Source organism: Lolium perenne, chromosome 1, assembly GCF_019359855.2.
Source record: "Lolium perenne isolate Kyuss_39 chromosome 1, Kyuss_2.0, whole genome shotgun sequence".
Taxonomy (NCBI): Eukaryota; Viridiplantae; Streptophyta; class Magnoliopsida; order Poales; family Poaceae; genus Lolium; species Lolium perenne.
The window spans coordinates 271,162,552-271,182,970 of record NC_067244.2 but is presented as its reverse complement, the minus strand read 5'-3'; positions in this window follow the sequence as shown (position 1 = coordinate 271,182,970).

Genomic DNA, 20,419 nt, shown 5'->3' with positions numbered 1-20,419 from the left:
GTTACACCTAAAGCACACTTCTTTGGATTCATTCTTAGCCCGAATTTTCTGGTTCGGTCCAGGATGCATCGCAAATCCTCTAAGTGTCCTTCTAATGAAACAGACTTGACCACCACGTCATCAATGTAAATTTCTACCAACTTGCCGATCAGATCATGAAAAATGTAATTCATGGCTCTTTGGTATGTTGCACCGGCATTTTTCAGTAAAAATGTCATGACTACATATTCAAACAAGCCCACCGAACCTGGTACTCTGAATGCAGTCTTATGTATATCTTCTGGAGCAATGAAAATTTGGTTGTAGCTGGCATTGCCATCCATGAAACTTAACACCTTATGACCAGCAGCTGCATTGATCAATGTCTCTGCTACCGGCATTGGATACTCATCCTTTGGAGTGGCTCTGTTGAGATCCCGAAAATCTACGGCGACACGCCATCGGCCGTCCTTTTTCTGTACAGGTACAATACTAGAAATCCACTCAGCATACCTGCATGGCCTGATGAACCCGGCGTTCAACATTTTCTCGATCTCTTTCTTGACTTCTTCTAAAATCTTGGCCTTCATCTGTTGTGCTCGCTGTTGGAACGGTCGAAATCCTTTCTTTAGAGGGAGTCGATGCTCAATGATGCTCCTGTCTAACCCAGGCATTTCTGTGTAATCCCAGGCAAAGCAATCTGGGTATTCTTTCAACAGAGCTATCATCAGGCCCCTCAGATGCGGATCTAACTTTTTGCTGATAAAGGTTGGTCGTGGCTTATCCCCAGGACCAATGTCAATCTCTTCTAGCTCATCAGCCGATGTAAACCCATACCCTAGCTTTCCGTCGCCTGCTATATCAATGTTGAACACAGGCAAAACGTATGGGGAGAATAATTTGGGCCGATTGCTGGAATCGGCCCCCATTTTGATTGCATTTCTCAATGAAGGTTTACAACTTCTTTGTGCCCTACTATGGGAGTGAGTCTCCCTACTACGACTACGTGACAGTCTTGAGGTTAGATCATTGCTTTTTATTTTTTGGGGCCGATCGCAGGGATCGGCCTTGCCACGTACGTTCATAGATTTTGCTCTTGCTACTCTGTCAGGCCAGTGGATAGGACCAGCCTCACCCCGTTTTTTGTAGCTTCGATGCGCTCACAGCCGTCCAAACTGACTCCAGAGATCGGCTCTTGGTCGTCTGCGTCCCAAATATTCATGACAACTATTGAGATCTCGACTGAATCATCTGCATGGACGACCTCCACTTTATCTCCATCCCACTGTATCAGGCATTGGTGCATTGTGGATGGAATGCAGCAGTTGGCATGAATCCAATCCCTCCCTAGCAGGACAGCGTAAGTGCTTTTGCTGTCGACGATGAAGAATGATGTAGGGATGTTTTTTCGGCCCACGGTTAGATCCACGTTGAGAACGCCTTGCGTTTCTAATGCCTGGCCGTTGAAGTCGCTTAGTGTGACGTTGATTTTGATCAGATCTACGTTAGAGCGTCCCAAACGCCGTAGCATGGAGTATGGTATGATATTAACTGCTGCTCCCATGTCGACCAACATCTTGCTGACCGGCTGCCCGTTGATATAACCCCTTACGTACAGGGCCTTCAAATGTTTGTAGCTCTTCTCTCGTGGCTTTTCAAAGATAACTGGTCGCGGGCCGCAGTCAAACTGTGCTACCGGCGCTTCCTCGGTTCTTGGAGTACAAAACTCCGACGGAAGAACGAACACCATATTTGTGCCAGCCGATGCCTTCTCATCGGCTTTCATTAGTTTGGGGTGCCATTCTTTCTTCTGTGGACGAGTTTCCGCGTCCAAAGTTTGCTGAACTTTCACGGCCAGATTGGGCCGCGCTTTCCTCAACGTGTGCAGGTACTGCGCCTCGGCTTCCTCCAAGCTACGTAGCCGCTGAACCCTACGCTTTTGGGAGTGACTGAGTCCATCAGGGCACCACCTTGGCCGGTGGTATCTATCCTCTTCTTCTTCTTCTTCTTCTTCTTCTTCTTCTTCTAACTCCTCGAGATCTTCCACCCGAGATGACTCAGCTCGCTTGTTCCGAGATGGAAGAGGCCCTAGACGTTTGAACACTGACACGTCACCTGTGTCCTTCTTCTGCTGTCTACATTCCGGGCAGTTGTCGATTGTAGGCAATCGGCTCATTCCTGAATCCCAGCAATGCTTAAAGAAAGGACAATCCCAGTGTCTGTCCATGTCTTCCTGCTTTCTTGGCTTCCCCTTAGCGCGGCGCTCATATCCTTCATCGTCTCTATCATACCGACGATATTTTCTGTTGTCTACACTAGACCGGCGATCTCTTTCGTCGTCTACGTCGTATTGCCGGCGTCGGTCGTACTGACGCTTATATTTGTTAAGGAGATGCTCGGAGAGCGGTCATTGGTACTGCACGTTTCTCACTTGTTCCTCTGTGATGTACCGTCTGTCATCATATCGGGGCCAGTCGCGTGGGCCGGCCTCCTCCTTTTCCTTGCCACGAGAGCGACTGCTTTCTTCTTTATCCCTGCCATGGTGGTACACAGGCCCTGCCATGTTAACACCGAACGAGAAATCTGGCTGGCCCGTCACGGAGTGATTGCACTCCACCATGTTGACGGGAGGAAACGGTTGCGTGTCTACTTTCACGGCATACTGACCAAAAATCAGATGCCCTTGTTCTATCGCCATTTGGATCTGCCGTCGCAACTCTTTGCAGTCATTGGTGATATGGGTGAACGAGTGATGCTACTTGTAGTATGGTCTTCCGTTCATCTCTTGCGCCGTAGGGATTTTATGGCCTTCGGGTAACTTCAGCTGTTTCTCCTTAAGCAATAAATCGAATATCTGCTCAGCTTTGCTTACATCAAAGTCAAACCCTTTTGCAGGACCTTGTTGCTTCACCCATTTGCAGGACACGGGATCTGCCCCCCGAGCCCATTCAGCCACGGCTACTTCTTGGTCGTCTGCAGAGTCTTCAACTTCTTCTGTCTCGATTAGGCCTATCGGGCGTTTGAACTTGTCTTGGTACAATTCTGGGTGGCGCTGCTCATACAATGTTAATTTCTGGGACATGTGCACCAGTGAATTGTATTCTAGTTGGAAAGCCAGATCCTTGAACGGCGCCGCGAGGCCCAACACTGCCAGATCGACTGCTTCTTTCTCATTCAAACGAGCCGAATAACATCGGTTCTTAACAGTCCTGAAACGCTGAATGTATTCCGACACCGTTTCTCCACGCCTCTGTCGCACTTGCGCTAGATCGGCAATGCTAGCCTCGGTAGCTTCTGAGTGATATTGCATATGAAACTGCTCTTCCAGCTGCTTCCACGTCCGGATTGAATCTGGTGGCAACGAGGTGTACCACCCAAAAGCTGACCCTGTGAGAGATTGCGCAAAAAACCTTAAGCATAACGGGTGACGTGGGCACTACCCTTCAAGTAACCGACGTTGCCCTATCCTGTATTGACCAATTGGAGGCCCATGAAGACACCCGAAGGCTAGATGGGCCACTAGGTCGGAGCACCAGAAGATTCCTTGACGGGCAAGACAAGGAAGCGAACAAACAAGGAAAGATAGGATCTAAATTACTGTAAATCTAGTCGTATTCGGTTAGACCTCTTGAGACCTGGCCTCCTATATAAAGGCCAGGAGAGGGGCTGCCGAGGGACCACGAACAATCTTAGCAATCTTAGCCTGAAAAAGCTTAGAGCTAGGTAACCCTAGGAATAGCAATCTCGACTAGATCTCAGCCGAAGTATTCGGCACCCCATTGTAACCCATTATCATCGTAATCAAAGAACAGACAGGCAGGACGTAAGGGTTTTGCCTCATCAAGGGCCCCGAACCTGGGTAAATCGCTCTCCCCGCTTGTCTGTGAACCGATGTCTCGTGTCAGCCTATAGGATTCCATCAACCCTAAGCCCCTATCGGAGGGCATTGGCGAGGAGTACCCTCGACAATTGGCGCCGTCTGTTGGAACCCTGTTGGCACAAGATCGGACATCGGCTGAACCTGTCATGTCATCAGCAGCTTCATCCGCACCATCATCGCCTCATCTGGAAAGCCCGATCCGTTTTGGCTCCTACGAATTCACCCCGCACAGCGAATCATCCCGCTCCACCTTCTCTGGTCTGCAAGGCAACATGGAGATGGCGTTCGGGAGCGTCCACTACAACGTCAACTCAGAAGGAATCCTCCGGCTGCTGGAATCTCCTATCTCCGGATCGGCAAGCCCAAGCGCGTCATCGACACCCGACCTTTCGGCTGGCCAGACAAACCCGTCGAGTCCGTCCGCGCCATCGACTCCTCGTTCGGCATCCTCCATGTCGGTTGGATCTGATGACCCCGTGCCCTCGGAGATGACCTCGTACTACTGCGTAAACTGCGACACCAGGCATGGACTAGGGTCAAGCAACACGCCATTCATTTGCAATGCCTACTATTCATCGGGAGAGGACAACATTGATAGCGTCGCCCGAGGAGACACCCGAAGAGTGGCGCCCCTCTAAGTCTACGTCGCTAATAGGGGAGACGGAGAACGCACCCCCCGCTCCAGCAGGCGGGCTAGTTTCGGGGATAGCGCCAGCAATGACAATAGCGACCACACCATTACAGAAGAAGAGTGGGCGGCAGCCAAGGCAGCCGTGCTCAACAACACACCGCTTTCGGCGGGAACCACGGTTGGCACACTCAACGCTTACCGCTCCATATTGGAGAAAAATTGGGAGCGCCTGTTTAAGGAGCAAGCTACCCTCGAGAAACGCCTATCTGCGGCGGACCGGTCCAGCGAGCAACGAAGGGCCTCGCAGGGGAGTGCCTCCCGAAGTACCCACGGAGGAGGCAAACATCGATCGAGGATGTCCAGGCTTTCGGAAGATGACGCAAGGGAGATAACATCAAACCTGACCAAGTCTTTTATAACCACGGACACCGCAGGCATGCCACGGCCGAAAACCGTTGCAGGAGCAATAGCCAACCTTGCAGCATACCTCATTAACCAGCGTCCCGAAGGATCCATGGCTCAGGCCCACCGAGGCGCTTTGGAAAGTCTTGCGATATTAGGACATAATCTAGTTCCACCGAAAGAGAAGACCCTGCAGGCCAGCGGGTCAAAGCACCGCACGAAAGACGCTCGAGACGAAATCACACAGAGCAGGATCGACAAAGCAAGACGGTGACGCGCCATCAGAGAAGAACTTGACAGTGATTCTTCGGACGAGACCCAGGAGAACGATGGCGAGCTTAGAGGAGCCGATTGTTTGAGTTACAAAATTCGGGAGGCGATGCCACCCAAGAAGTTCAAACCTACACCTACCGACGCCGCCAAATATGATGGGCAGCAGGAACCGAGGTCCTGGATAGAGGACTATCTGCAGACAGTAATTCTGCAAAAAGGGAATCAGATAGCAGTAATGCAATGCCTGCAGCTTTACCTAAAGGACTCAGCACGAGCCTGGCTCAGAGGGCTGCCAAAGGGTTCCATCAAGTCATGGGATGACCTAGTAGAAGCCTTCGTCGCTAACTTTCAGGCAACCTACAAAAGGCCCGTCGGGATCGAGGAGTTACGGCACTGCCAACAGAAGCAGAAGGAGTCGATGCGCGCGTACATCGGGAGGTTCACCAAACTCCTAAATGCTGCGGAAGACGTATCTGTCGACAGGGCAATTGACGCTTTCAGCGATGGCATCCGATGTGAAAGCTATATAGAAGAGCTTGGGCGCAAGAAGCCAAAAACCATAACCAAGCTAATGGAAATCGCCAACAGCTGGGCCGATGGTGAAGACAACGTCCGAAAACCACGACAGCGCAGCGACGATGAAGAGGATGACCAGCCGAAGAATGATTCAGGTGGTCGAAGGGATTGGAATAAGAGAAGGAAGAACCGCAGTTACGATGACAATAACTTGGTGGCCGCAGGTTACTCTGATCGATAGGATGATCGGTACAACAACAGGCGAGACGATCGGCAGGACCGTAATCGGAACGACTCTGGGAACCGTGGCAACTATAAACCACGACCTCAGAGAACCCCCAAATTGCCTTACGCTGAACAGATCAACGCCCCTTGCTACCTACATTCTTATACCGATTCTAAGGATGGAAAAGTAAAGTTTAGCCACCTGCTCAGGGATTGTCGGCAGTTCCTCAATATGCATGAACTTATCCAGCAGGCAGGCCAGAAACAGCTACCACCACCACCACCGCCACCACCGTCACAGCATCAAGTACAACAAGCTCAACCTCATCAACCCAACGAGGCGTTTCCACCGCCACGTGGGCAAATGAATATGATCCACAGGACAGGTGTTTCAAGGAGAGAGATGAAGAAGCTCACCCGAGAAATCAACCTGGCAGAAAGCGTCATGGCGAACATTCCTGAATATGTCGAGTGGTCGTCTCAGGAAATCACGTTCAGTCGAATGGACCACCCGATGAATATACCAAAGCCAGGGCACGCCGCCCTAGTGGTCGAAGCATAGATAGGAGGGTTTAAGATGAGCAAAGTCTTCATGGACGGAGGAAGTGGACTCAACTTGATATTCCTTGACACAATTCAAAGTATTGGGATCACCATGAGAATGTTGGAAGACTCAGATACTCGCTTCCATGGGATACTCCCTACTTCACCAGCGTACTCTCTTGGCAAAGCATACCTGAACGTCGTTTTCGGCAAACCCGACAACTTCAGGAAGGAGAAGATCGAGTTTGTAGTCGTGAATTGGGAATCGCAGTATCACGCCATACTCGGGAGACCAGCTTATGCCAAATTCATGGCTGTACCACACTATGCATACCTCAAGCTGAAGATGCCAGGGAACAACGGGACAAACATCACAGTCTACGGAAGCTTCTCGCGCTCGGACAATTGTGACCGTGACTTCCAAAGGATTGCTGAAAAGTTTGGGCCACGGCAAGGGGCTGTCGACCCCCCGCTAAAATTGACGATACAAGAAATCAAGGAGGAAAAACTCGACAGGGAGATCAAGAAGAAGCCAACTCCTGAAGCACCAGCAGCAAAAGCATCGGCGGAAAAAGTTTCGGCAGTGGCCAAAGCAGAAGAGATAGGAGGCGGCAAGACGCTAACAATCACTGCCCAAGCACCCGACGAAATCAATAGCGCTGCAGCAACCATCAGCATGGCAAAGAAATCGGAAGATGCCTCTGAAGAAGAGAAGAACCCCTTCCTTGATAAAACACTTCCTTAGTTTTTAAAATTTTCCTTTATTTTACACAGGGCCTCTTGTTTTTCGCCCTCTAGTTTCGTATTTACCTTCTCAATAAACACTTAAGTTTCGATTCTTGTTAAAGTATTGCAGTCATCTAAAGCATCTGTGATCGTGCTGCCGCCAAGTAACGGCATAACTTAACGCGCGGCAGAAGATAGCGCTCAGGGCAAAAGCCTCTACGAGCACTGCAAAGAAGAATAAGGACATTAATCCTCCCCTCTGCTTCAGATGCCTCTACGAGTGTCGTACAAAGCAAGAGTTTGGAAAAACTTACACACAACCCATGCTCGATATTTCACTTATGGAAATATCAGAGAGCAATGGGCTCATCGGCAGAATCATTACACCCGAAAAATTCGGGAATGACTGTCGAAATTTATAAACAGTTGAAAGCAAAGTTGCGCATACAACAGGTTTAGCAAAACCTGCAACACGAGCTGATCACTCATAATGATTTGCTAACCAACTAGTACGCATACATCCAACGGGCAATTAAGCTTCGCTCCTTTGAATATTTGCCAACGGCATGGTAAAAGTACATATTCATGTATCAACCAGATAAAAAGTTTCGGCTCAAAAATCCGAACACTCGGATGGACTAGCCAATACAATTTACAAAAGTAATTTTACGCCTTTACATCACCCTTGCGGAATTTCCTTTTCCTCAGGTACCTTCGACATCTCCTCAAGCCTGTCGACAATTATATGGGCAGGTGCTAAAACCTTCGGGTACTGCTCCTCGAAATCACCAGTTGCATTGGCGATAGACAACAAGCAAGCTGAAGGATAACAAGCAAGTACAAGGGCAAGCGTGCACTTGGCCCCTGCAAAGACTTGAGATCTTACTAGCTCCTGAACCTTCTTGGCGCTTCCAAATTCAGACATCAAAGTCAAAAGGGTAGCGGGAACTGCATTCAGAGGAAACATTGTTTTCCAAACTACCCTCATAGCCCTGTATCACTTGTCGAAGAACTGGTGGACCTGTTGCACTCGATCCTGAAATTTGACGACAGCCGAGGCCTTCGAGTGTTCCCGCCAGAAAATCTCTTCGGATGAGGAAAGCTGAGTCAAAGCATGCACTCGCTCGTGTATCCGCTTGTTCTCTTCCGCATGGTTCAACGCTATGACTGCCAAAAGAATTAATAAAGTCTCAGACAAGAAGTTGCTAGCAAAGAGGCAAAGGGATCTGGAAACTTACAGTTTAAACTTTCGGTAGCCTTATGCAGCTCACCAAGAATGTACCGCTCCACGTCGGCTGCAATCTCGCTCTTTTTATTGATGATGGCAGCTAAAGCATAAGTGCTGCGTAAATCCTTTTCCATCTGCGTGATCCGGTCTTTCATGCGCTGGATCCGATCGCTTTCAGGAAGAGCACCCGACGAGTCGTCTGCGAACAAGGGTACTGGGAAGACCTGCAGAAAATACTGATTATAAAGAGGTGATGGATATGGTACAGCCGAACATCCAAAATAACTCCCATCGGGAGAAGTGCAAGAAAGCGATATCATAACAAAAGTGTGCTAACAACACTGCTAGCACGGAGTTTATTACAAGCATGAGTTTTGCGGCAGAGCAATGTTTCGCATCAGCTCAAGGCACAAGTTTGTTACAAGAATCAAGGGAGCTGGGTTTGAGTCGATAAACTGGGGCCAGCCGACGACTTCCTTGATGAAACTAGTTCAAGGAGCTGACGGGCACAAGTAAGAGCAGACGCCTTAAAGGTGCTCAAATCAACAGGTTGCCCATCTTGCTCTTTTGGAAGACCCTTAGTCATTTCCTCGATGTCACCCTTAAAGCCGTAACCCATCATAAGCTGGAAGGCAAGGACAGCACCAAAAGTGCGCGATGTACGCTTGAATACCTCGATGACCTCCTTGGTGTCAACCGCGAAGGTATCGATCAGCTGTCCCAGGGTCTTCTCTTGCTTGATCTTGGGGAAGATCATCGAGTGCATCCGCGCCAGAGCACCCTTCCCCTTCACAAGAAGCTCTTGTGTAAGCTGGTGAGAAGCGAGAATCGTTGATACAGCGTTCGCTGGGGAGTTATTTGGAACTCTCTCCAGGGCATCGACAGGGATGTTCGCTGCCTCTGCAGTAGAAAGGGAAAAATTCAGTCATTGACAAAAAGTTTAAATCCGTAAGAACGTCATTCGACAGAAGTATGTTAGAGATTACCAAGCAAGGCCAAAGAAGATTGACGAAGGACTTCATCCTTTTCGGCTGCTCGAGCCTCAGCCACCAGCCTGGATGCTTCCTCCTCCTTCAGCTTCTCTTTCAGTCTGGCCAGCTCCTCCTTCAGAGAATCAATCTCTTGGCGAGCCGCGGCAGCTATCTTGACTGCGCCATCCAGTTTCGAGGAAGAAGATTCGACTTCCTCTTGCAGCCGAACTTTGTCAGCCTCTAGGGAAGTGAATCGGGAGGCGAAAACCTCCAGAGAAGAAATAACGCCTCGCAGGTCCTTAAGAGAGAAAGAAAAACAATTAAACAAGGCACGCTTCAAGAAATTTGTATTGCGATCAGAAGAGGACTTACAGAAAAAGGAGCCGCAGTAGCAGCAGTTGGAGAAATATCCTTCCCTTTGGAAAGGGAAGACGCAGTCGATGCTTGAGCCATGGGGGCAGCCTTAGGAGCCGAAGCTTCGGAAGCCACCACGACCGGCGAAACAGCATCAGATTTGGCCTTTTTAGGAGGAGGTTCGATAAAGCCCTCGTCACTGCAAAAGTAAACAGTCGACTATGATTATAACAGGGGTATGAAAAGTAAAAAAGGCACAGTATAACTTTCAGAAAGGAACTACTTACATGTCGAAGAGATCATCTTCATCGGCAAAGCCGCCGGTTGATCTCTTCGCAGGAGAAGCTCTGGCCCCTTCCGCAGCTGCATCAACAAAAGTATCATGATCAATGTCGACGTTACGCATTGATCCATCTGCGATGCAAGTGTTATCGGCTGAGGAGGGAAGATCAGCATGGGCAACTTCAAGATCCATCGGACCATTATATTCATCCTCTAGACCTGTTTGCTTGGTGGTGTGAAAATCTACGGGGATTGAGGAGCCTCTCCCCTCAGAAGTATCATCCGGTGAATCACGTGTATTTTCAAAAGCCATAGGGATCTGGCAAAGAAAAATGACAAGTAAGAACAAAGGTAATTATGTCGGCTAAGCAAGAAGCTATAGTAGAGATGTGAAGAAAGGAAAATACCCCTGATGGTGGATGATCAACGTCAAGGGGAGCATAAGAAGAGATCAACGGAATCGAATCTTCCTGGTTGAAGGAAGTAAGGCGACGGACTTCATCAAGTAACTCTTTCTCTAATAGATCGGCAGCATTAATCCTGGTCTCATCCTTTGGACCTGAGTACAACCACATCGGGTGAACTCTGGCCATGACTGGCTGGATTCGGCGCTTCAGGAATACTGCTGCCACCTCCGTACCAATCATAGTTTGGACGTCAGCTTCTTTGATTCGAAGGAATTTGGCAAACAATTCTTCGGCTGAGGCCCTTTCGTCGGCTGAGAGAATGTTCTTCCAAGAGTCCTTGGGCTTGGCTTCAGAAACATCGGCATAGCAGGGGAGTCGACACTCGGCTGACGAGGAACCTTTGATGTAAAACCATTTCAGCCTCCATCCTTGCACGGACTCGCTCATTGGGAAATTAAAGTAATTGACTTCTGAGCGAGCAACAAAACCTACTCCTCCGGTGACAAAGTACCCATTACTACTGCTGTATCTCTTCACGTAGAAGATCTTCTTCCACAGCCCGAAATGAGGTTCAATACCCAAAAACGCCTCGCAAAGGGTGATGAACACAGCAGCATGGAGGATTGAGTTGGGGGTAAGTTGCCATAATTGGATTTCGTACGTCCGCAAGAGATGGAGGAGGAAATCCATGAGTGGGGAGCGAAAGGCCTCGGTGAAGAAAAGATAAGAACATCACAGAAAATCCGGCAGGAGGATCAGGCCGAGAAATCGCACCTGGAAGGATCACATCTCCCGCGTCGGAGGATATCAATCCTAAGCTTCGGGACCTCTTCTCGTCACGCTTGGTGACGGTTGAAGCTACCCAGTCCCCAGGTTTGACCATTGAGCTCGACGGCGCTGGCGGCGCCGGAGCTGGGGGAGGGGCGCTCGGAGCGCTCCCCTTCGGAAGAGAAGAGGAGGACTTGGCGTCGGCACCTCCGCTGGTGGAGCTAGCGGCGGCGGCAGTATTCTTCTTCTTCACCATCGCAAGATGTGAGGAAGATTGAAAAAGCTGTGGTGGCGGCGCGACAATGGCGAAAGAAGGAAGAAGGGAGAGAATGAGGAGATTCTGCGGGAACCGTGGAGAAGATTGGGAATTTTTTGCCCTTTGGAGATTTTAAGGAGAAGTTAAGAGTTAAGTAAGCACGTGGCGCTTGAGGAAGGGGAGGAACTAACGGCCCACTACGCCCACGATTGCGCGAAAATCAAGGAGCCACCTCGATCGTTACGCGTATAGTGGTCAAGCCCTAAAACACTGATTGAACAGAGCTAGGGCTAGCCCGTCATGATGAGACCCGTCAAATCAGCCCGCAGCAGTTACACGTCAGCAATGACGTCATAAATTGGAAGCATTCGAAGGAAACATAAAAAGTCATCGGATGAAGGATTTGAGCCCACGCACGGATTGCAGGCATCCGAACCTGGACTCGGGGGCTACTCCCATCGGGAGCGCTGACGCGCACCCGATAAAAAGAAGATTCGACAGAATAAGCAGTCGAAGGAAAAAAGTTTGAGTCTGTACCTAGACTCGTTAATTACTCCCATCGGGAGGATGTGACGCACACCCGTTCAAAGTTTTTTGCACTCCAGGATCATGCCCGGGGACTTGATTCTGTGTAGAGTAACGTTGTTTTGCCATCGGCAGTTAACCAACAAAAGTTGGGCACGTTACTCATTATCCTTTGCGTGAAGAAAATGTATCGGATGACCTATGAAGACTTGCGAAAAACTCGACAGAGGAAAGTATTCGAGTAGTACAACTTGAGTCTACGCACGGATTGCAAGCATCCGTACCTAGACTCGGGGGCTACTCCCATCGGGAGCGCTGACGCGCACCCGATAAAAAGAAGATGGAGCAGAATCAAGATGAACAAGAACAATGAAGGAGAAGAATATCATGAGAAGACGTGCATTAGTCTCTACCCGAATTATCTTCGGCTAGACACTCGGGGGGCTACTGACGTGGGCACTACCCTTAAAGTAACCGACGTTGCCCTATCCTGTATTGACCAATTGGAGGCCCATGAAGACACCCGAAGGCTAGATGGGCCACTAGGTCGGCGCACCAGAAGATTCCTTGACGGGCAAGACAAGGAAGCGAACAAACAAGGAAAGATAGGATCTAAATTACTGTAAATCTAGTCGTATTCGGTTAGACCTCTTGAGACCTGGCCTCCTATATAAAGGCCAGGAGAGGGGCTGCCGAGGGACCACGAACAATCTTAGCAATCTTAGCCCGAAAAAGCTTAGAGCTAGGTAACCCTAGCAATAGCAATCTCGACTAGATCTCAGCCGAAGTATTCGGCACCCCATTGTAACCCATTATCATCGTAATCAAAGAACAGACAGGCAGGACGTAAGGGTTTTACCTCATCGAGGGCCCCGAACCTGGGTAAATTGCTCTCCCCGCTTGTCTGTGAACCGATGTCTCGTGTCAGCCTACAGGATTCCATCAACCCTAAGCCCCTATCGGAGGGCATTGGCGAGGAGTACCCTCGACAACGGTTCTGATGCTGAAATCATGCCCAACTGTGCCAAATATCGGCTCACATGCTCAATTGAACTAGACCCTTCTGATCCATTAAACTTTGAGAACTCAGGGAGCCGATACTTGGGCGGCAGTGGAATAAAATCATATTCGTTGGGGTACGGCTTGGAATAGCCGATTGTTCTCCTCTTTGGCACAATGCCGAACTGGTCTCTCAAGATCGTACTGATTTGTTCCATGGTATGAGCTGCAGGGGCTGAGCTTTCATGACTTGTTCTGGTGGCATATTTAGCTAGCCACGCCTGTTTATCGGCGTCCGCTCCAGAAATCCCTCCTGCTGCAATCTGGTTCGTGCGCGCCAAATTATTGCAGTCCGGCACGTACGTGCACATGTATCCATGCGGGATTTCTTTAGGCGGTTCATGCAGGAACTGGTAATCACCCGGATCTCCTCCAATCTTGTAGACGACATATGCCGGTGAACCCGGCGGCTCTGGAGCTGCAAGCGAGAATGGCAGCTGCGGTCTGGTCTGGAACGGTATTTCTCCCTGGTGAGACCCTAGGGCAGGTCCTGACGGAGAGTACTGATGCTTCATGATTTTCTGAACCACGCGAACCGCAACACGCTCGAAAGCATTCACCAGGCTCTCAGAATGACAATGTAACGAATGAGCCACCATGTAATTAACTTCCTAGCGCAGAGCTCTGGTGCGTTCTTCTGAAGGGGTAGACAGATCCACTTCATCGAGAGCGCCTTCAGGTGAGAACCCTTTCCACCTAATGCCATGTCTACGGGTCCTCTCGAAAGAGCCGATGAGGTCGGCTTCGAAGAGAGCTTTAATCTCATCATATTTCTTCTTGTGTTCCTCAGTCAGTTCTTCGTACGTGACTAGTGCTTCTGCCATCTCTGATGCAGATGTTGACGCAGTTGCTGTAGAAAGTCCCACCGGGCGTGCCAGAATGTGTTGCCTGCCAAAACCCACCGGCGAGCAGCGACGAGCAACACGAAGAGCCGGGAGGCTCCCAAAACTGCTGGTGGGCCCTGGTCCCTCAGGCAACGGCCCGCAAAACTCTGGCACACGTCCTGGCTGGTGCGAGGGCGTGCCACCTGACCTATACCTGGTCAGGAAGGTGATGGATTGCTTTGATTAATTTCCTGCATGGCAGACACGTAAACATTAAATCCGAGCCTCGATCGGCTCTCAGGTTATCCTGTGAATCGGCTCAAGGAGCCGATCCACCCATGGTTCGTATTGGATCTACGATAACATGGTGGTCCTGCTTGATCAATATTAAGTTAAAACGATCTACGACGATCTAGGGTTTTCACCGCATAACTGGAACGTCTTACACGTAGTTGAGCCTGGCAGATACGAAAGATAACGGAAAACTTGTCCTAGAAAAGGCCTAAAAACCAACATGGAGTTGATTCCCGGAACAACTCCTCTAGGATCGGCAAACCATATCTCATGCGCTACTGGATCATTCAACCCATTTGCAAGGCCTAACCATGCGGATATCAAACTAATCCTTGAAGAACAAGGAACAATCATAACAGATCAGATCTACTAAATAAAGACTAAGCAAGGTGCTGCCCTTACACCTAAGATAGGTGCAAGGGCAGCTAGATATCTAGGGATAGCATAACTAAGCGAATACATCAAGAAAGCGTCGATGCTAACCCCCAAACACCTATGATAACAATGCTACTCGCCATCAACAAGGCTTCAGTACGAGCAACACGGAAAACAACGAGTAAACATATACTGCTCAGATCGCAAGATGCGATGTGGGCAGCATGGCGCTTACCCGAAAGAAACCTCGAAACAAGGGGTGGCGATGCGCCTAGATTGGTTTGTTGTGAACGTGATCGTCCTCCTTTCTCAATAACCCTAGGTACATATTTATAGTCCGTGGAGTTCCTATTTTTGGAATAAACCTAACTTCGTACGAACTAAACTCTATCTCTTAATTCTAAATCTACCATAATGTACAGATACACGGGCAATCTAGCCCAAACTCTCGTACGAGGCCGATTCAGGAATATTTTACATGCATATCTTCTAAGCCCATCTCAATCACGGCCCATCTCCTGACTTGGTTAAAATCCGGCGATAACAGGTGTGTCACCTACTATTGGGTCGGCCTTGGCTCTATGACCGTTCTGTGCAACACAATGGCTGTGCCAATACATATCACTTGGAGTTCAAGGGCAAGAAATAAACCTACAGCCTATGTCACCACAACAAATTTTCAATGAATCTCATCAGAAAGTTGAAGTAAACTTGGAGGATGCTTCTTTAGATAGGCGAGAGAATTGTAATGTCATGAGTGATATAACGAAAAGTGAGAGAGTGAATTCCTTAGTCTCATTAGCCACCAAAGAAGACATGAGAGAATTTAGTGAGGATCCTAAAGCCATGCCTCTTGTGCTCTTGTACAGGGGTACGTTTTGGTTTCTAACGACATGACCCCTCTTCCTCTTGGTGTTTCTAATGTTTTGCAGGAATTCGGCGACGTGTTTCCGGAGGAGGTACCCACGGGACTACCACCATTGCAAGGTATTGAGCATCAAATCGACATGATTCCCGGAGCTTCGCTGCCCAATAGGGCACCATATAGAACGAACCCCGAAGAAACGAAGGAGATACAGAAGCAAGTACAAGCGCTACTCGACAAAGGTTATATCCGCATAAGCCTTAGTCCTTGTGATGTTCCTGTTATTCTAGTTCCTAAGAAAGATGGTACATGTTGCTTTCTCAAGCCATGGCTAACCGAATCCTTCGGGTGCCTTCCAACAATCACATACCATGGAGGAGTGTCTATTTTTGTTAATTAATTTGGGACTGGGAATCCCATTGCCAGCTCTTCTTGCAAAATTATTGCATAAGCGGATGAAGCCACTAGTCCATTGGTGAAAGTTGCCCAACAAGATTGAAAGATAAACACCACATACTTTCTCATGAGCTATAAAACATTGACACAAATCAGAGGTGATAAATTTTGAATTGTTTAAAGGTAGCACTCAAGCAATTTACTTTGGAATGGCGGAGAAATACCATGTAGTAGGTAGGTATGGTGGACACAAATGGCATAGTGGTTGGCTCAAGTATTTTGGATGCATGAGAAGTATTTCCTCTCGATACAAGGTTTAGGCTAGCAAGGCTATTTCAAACAAACACAAGGATGAAGCGGTGCAGCAAAACTCACATAAAAGACATATTGAAAACATTATAAGACTCTACACCGTCTTCCTTGTTGTTCAAACTCAATACTAGAAAATATCTAGACCTTAGAGAGACCAAATATGCAAACCAAATTTTAGCATGCTCTATGTATTTCTTCATTAATAAGTGCAAAGTATATGATGCAAGAGCTTAAACATGAGCACAATAATTTCCAAGCATCACATTATCCAAGACATTATAGCAAATTACTACATGTATCATTTTCCAATTCCAACCATATAACAATTTAACGAAGAAGAAACTTCGCCATGAATATTATGAGTAAAGCCTAAGGACATACCTGTCCATATGCAACAGAGGAGCGTGTCTCTCTCCCACACAATGAATGCTAGGATCCATTTTATTCAAACAAAACAAAAACAAAAACAAACCGACGCTCCAAGCAAAGCACATAAGATGTCATGGAATAAAAATATAGTTTCAGGGGAGGAACCTGATAATGTTGTCGATGAAGAAGGGGATGCCTTGGGCATCCCCAAGCTTATACGCTTGAGTCTTCTTGATATATTCAGGGGTGAACCACCGAGGCATCCCCAAGCTTAGAGCTTTCACTCTCCTTGATCATGTTGTATCATCTCCCTCTCTTGATCCTTGAAAACTTCATCCACACCAAACTCAAAACAACTCATTAGAGAGTTAGTGCACAATCAAAATATACATGTTCAGAGGTGACATAATCATTCTTAACATTTCTGAACATTGCACAAAGCTACTGAAAGTCAATGGAATCGAAATATCCATCGAACATAACAAAACAGGCAATGCAAAATAAAAGGCAGAATCTGTCAAAAACAGAACAGTTCGTATTGACGAATTTTATTGAGGCCCCAGACTTGCTCAAATGAAAATGCTCAAATTGAATGACAGTTGCGTACATATCTGAGGATCACTCATGTAAATTGGCATAATTTTCTGAGTTACCTACAGAGAATTTTGCCCAGATTCGTGACAGCAAAGAAATCTGTTTCTGCGCAGTAATCCAAATCTAGTATGAACCTTACTATCAACGACTTTACTTGGCACAACAAAACACTAAACTAAGATAAGGAGAGGTTGCTACAGTAGTAAACAACTTCCAAGACTCAAATATAAAACAAAGTACTGTAGTAAAAACATGGGTTGTCTCCCATAAGCGCTTTTCTTTAACGCCTTTCAGCTAGGCGCAGAAAGTGTGTATCAAGTATTATCAAGAGACGGTGCATCGTTATCATAAGCTCCCCCATCCGTGTGGTACTAAGGGCTTTGTCAATTTTAGGCCTATAATAATATTTCTTTGGTTTAGGCACTTTAGAGACATACATAAACTTTTGCTCCTTACCCACATAAGCTTTCCCCTCACATTTAAGAGAAGAAAAAGTTGAACTCAAGGTTCCCATACCTTTTTCAAGTTCGCCAATCCTATTGGTTTGATTATCATGGACAACACAAGTTCCTAGGACACTAATTCTTTCATCAATTCCTCCTAAGGATTTATCAAGTTCATCAGTTTTATCAAGTAACATTTCCAATTTAGTTTCAATACTTGGAAATTTTTTCTCTATGGTTTCCAATTTTTTCATAACATCTTCAAGAGAGATTTCAATTTTAACTTCATCAATAGGGGGTATTCCAAATATAATCTCAATAATGCAACTAGCTTCTAATGCAGGAGTACTTAGGAAGTTACCTCCCGCGAGACAATCAAGAACATACCTATTCCAGCTAGAGATACCAACATAAAAATTCCTGAGTAAAATAGTGGTGGAGTGTTTCTTAGTGCACCTATTATGGGCATTACTAATTCTATACCCAGCATCTCTTAAACATTCTCCCCCTTGTTGCTTAAACGAACGAACTTCAACTTCAGGATTACTCATTTTAGCAATAGTAAATAAAGCAAACTAGATAAAGTAAATGCAAGTAACTAATTTTTTTTGTGTTTTTTGATATAGCAAACAAGATAGCAAATAAAGTAAAACTAGCAACTAATTTTTTTGTATTTTGATTTAGTGCAGCAAACAAAGTAGTAAATAAAATAAAGCAAGAAAAAAACAAAGTAAAGAGATTGAGATGTGGAGACTCCCCTTGCAGCGTGTCTTGATCTCCCCGGCAATAGCGCCAGAAATTTTGCTTGATGCGCGTGGTTGACGTATTGTCTTTTCGTTCGACACGCGTCCGTTGGGAACCCCAAGAGGAAGGTGTGATGCGCACAGCGGCAAGTTTCCCTCAGTAGAAACCAAGGTTTATCGAACCAGTAGGAGTCAAGAAGCACGTTGAAGGTTGATGGCGGCGAGATGTAGTGCGGCGCAACACCAGGGATTCCGGCGCCAACGTGGAACCTGCACAACACAAACCAAGTACTTTGCCCCAACGAAACAGCGAGGTTGTCAATCTCACTGGCTTGCTGTAACAAAGGATTAGATGTATAGTGTGGATGATGATTGTTTGCAGAAAACAGTAGAACAAGTATTGCAGTAGATTGTATTTCAGTATAGAGAATTGGACCGGGGTCCACAGTTCACTAGAGGTGTCTCTCCCATAAGATAAATAGCATGTTGGGTGAACAAATTACAGTTGGGCAATTGACAAATAAAGAGGGCATGACCATGCACATACATATTATGATGAGTATAGTGAGATTTAATTGGGCATTACGACAAAGTACATAGACCGCTATCCAGCATGCATCTATGCCTAAAAAGTCCACCTTCAGGTTATCATCCGAACCCCTTCCAGTATTAAGTTGCTAACAACAGACAATTGCATTAAGTATTGCGCATAATGTAATCAGTAACTACATCCTCGAACATAGCACCAATGTTTTATCCCTAGTGGCAATAGCACATCCATAATCTTAGATATTTCTGTCACTTCCCCAGATTCACGGAGACATGAACCCACTATCGAGCATAAATACCCCCTCTTGGAGTTAATAGCAAAAACTTGGCCAGAGCCTCTACTAATAACGGAGAGCATGCAAGATCATAAACAACACATAGATATAAATTGATAATCAACATAACATAGTATTCTCTATTCATCGGATCCCAACAAACACAACATATAGCATTACAGATAGATGATCTTGATCATGTTCGGCAGCTCACAAGACCCGACAATTAAGTACAATGGGGAGAAGACAACCATCTAGCTACTGCTATGGACCCATAGTCCAGGGGTAGACTACTCACACATCACTCCGGAGGCGACCATGGCGGCGTAGAGTCCTCTGGGAGATGATTCCCCTCTCCGGCAGGGTGCCGGAGGCGATCTCCTGAATCCCCCGAGATGGGATTGGCGGCGGCGGCGTCTCTGGAAGGTTTTCCGTATCGTGGCTCTCGGTACTGGGGGTTTTGCGACGAAGGCTATTTGTAGGCGGAAGGGTAGGTCAGGGGGCGTCGCGAGGGGCCCAGGAGACAGGTCGGCGCGGCCAAGGGTGGGGCCGTGCCGCCTGCCCTCCTGGCCACCTCGTGGCCCCACTTCATTGACTCTTCGGTCTTCTGGAAGCTTCGTGGCAAAATAGGACCCTGGGCGTTGATTTCGTCCAATTCCGAGAATATTTCCTTACTAGGATTTCTGAAACCAAAAACAGCCGAAAACAACAACTGGCTCTTTGGCATCTTGTTAATAGGTTAGTTCCAGAAAATGCATAAATATGACATAAAGTGTGCATAAAACATGTAGATATCATCAATAATGTGGCATGGAACATAAGAAATTATCGATACGTCGGAGACGTATCACATAGCATACACACTGTCAACAATAGCTATGAAAGGGGAATATATCGCATCAATACTATCATAGTAATAGTTAACTTCATAATCTACAAGTGATTACAATCATAACCTACGCCAAGTACTACATGATGCACGCACTGTCAACATTACATCATGGAGGAGGAATAGACTACTTTAATAACATCACTAGAGTAGCTCATAGATTAATAGTGATACAAAGCTCATGATCACATAAAGATCACATGGGAAAGAGAGATGAACCACATAGCTACCGGTAGAGCAATCAGCCTCGGGGGAGAACTACTCCCTCCTCATCATGGGAGATAGCAACGGTGATGAAGATGGCGGTGGTGTCGATGGAGATGGCTTCCCGGGGCACTTCCCCGTCCCGGCGGCGTGCCGGAACAGTTCTGTCCCTCGAATTGGAGTTTCGCGATGGCGGCGGCGTCCCTGGAGTCTTTCTGGAGTTTCGTCAATTGGTATCGGGTTTTTAGGTCTCGAGGGATTT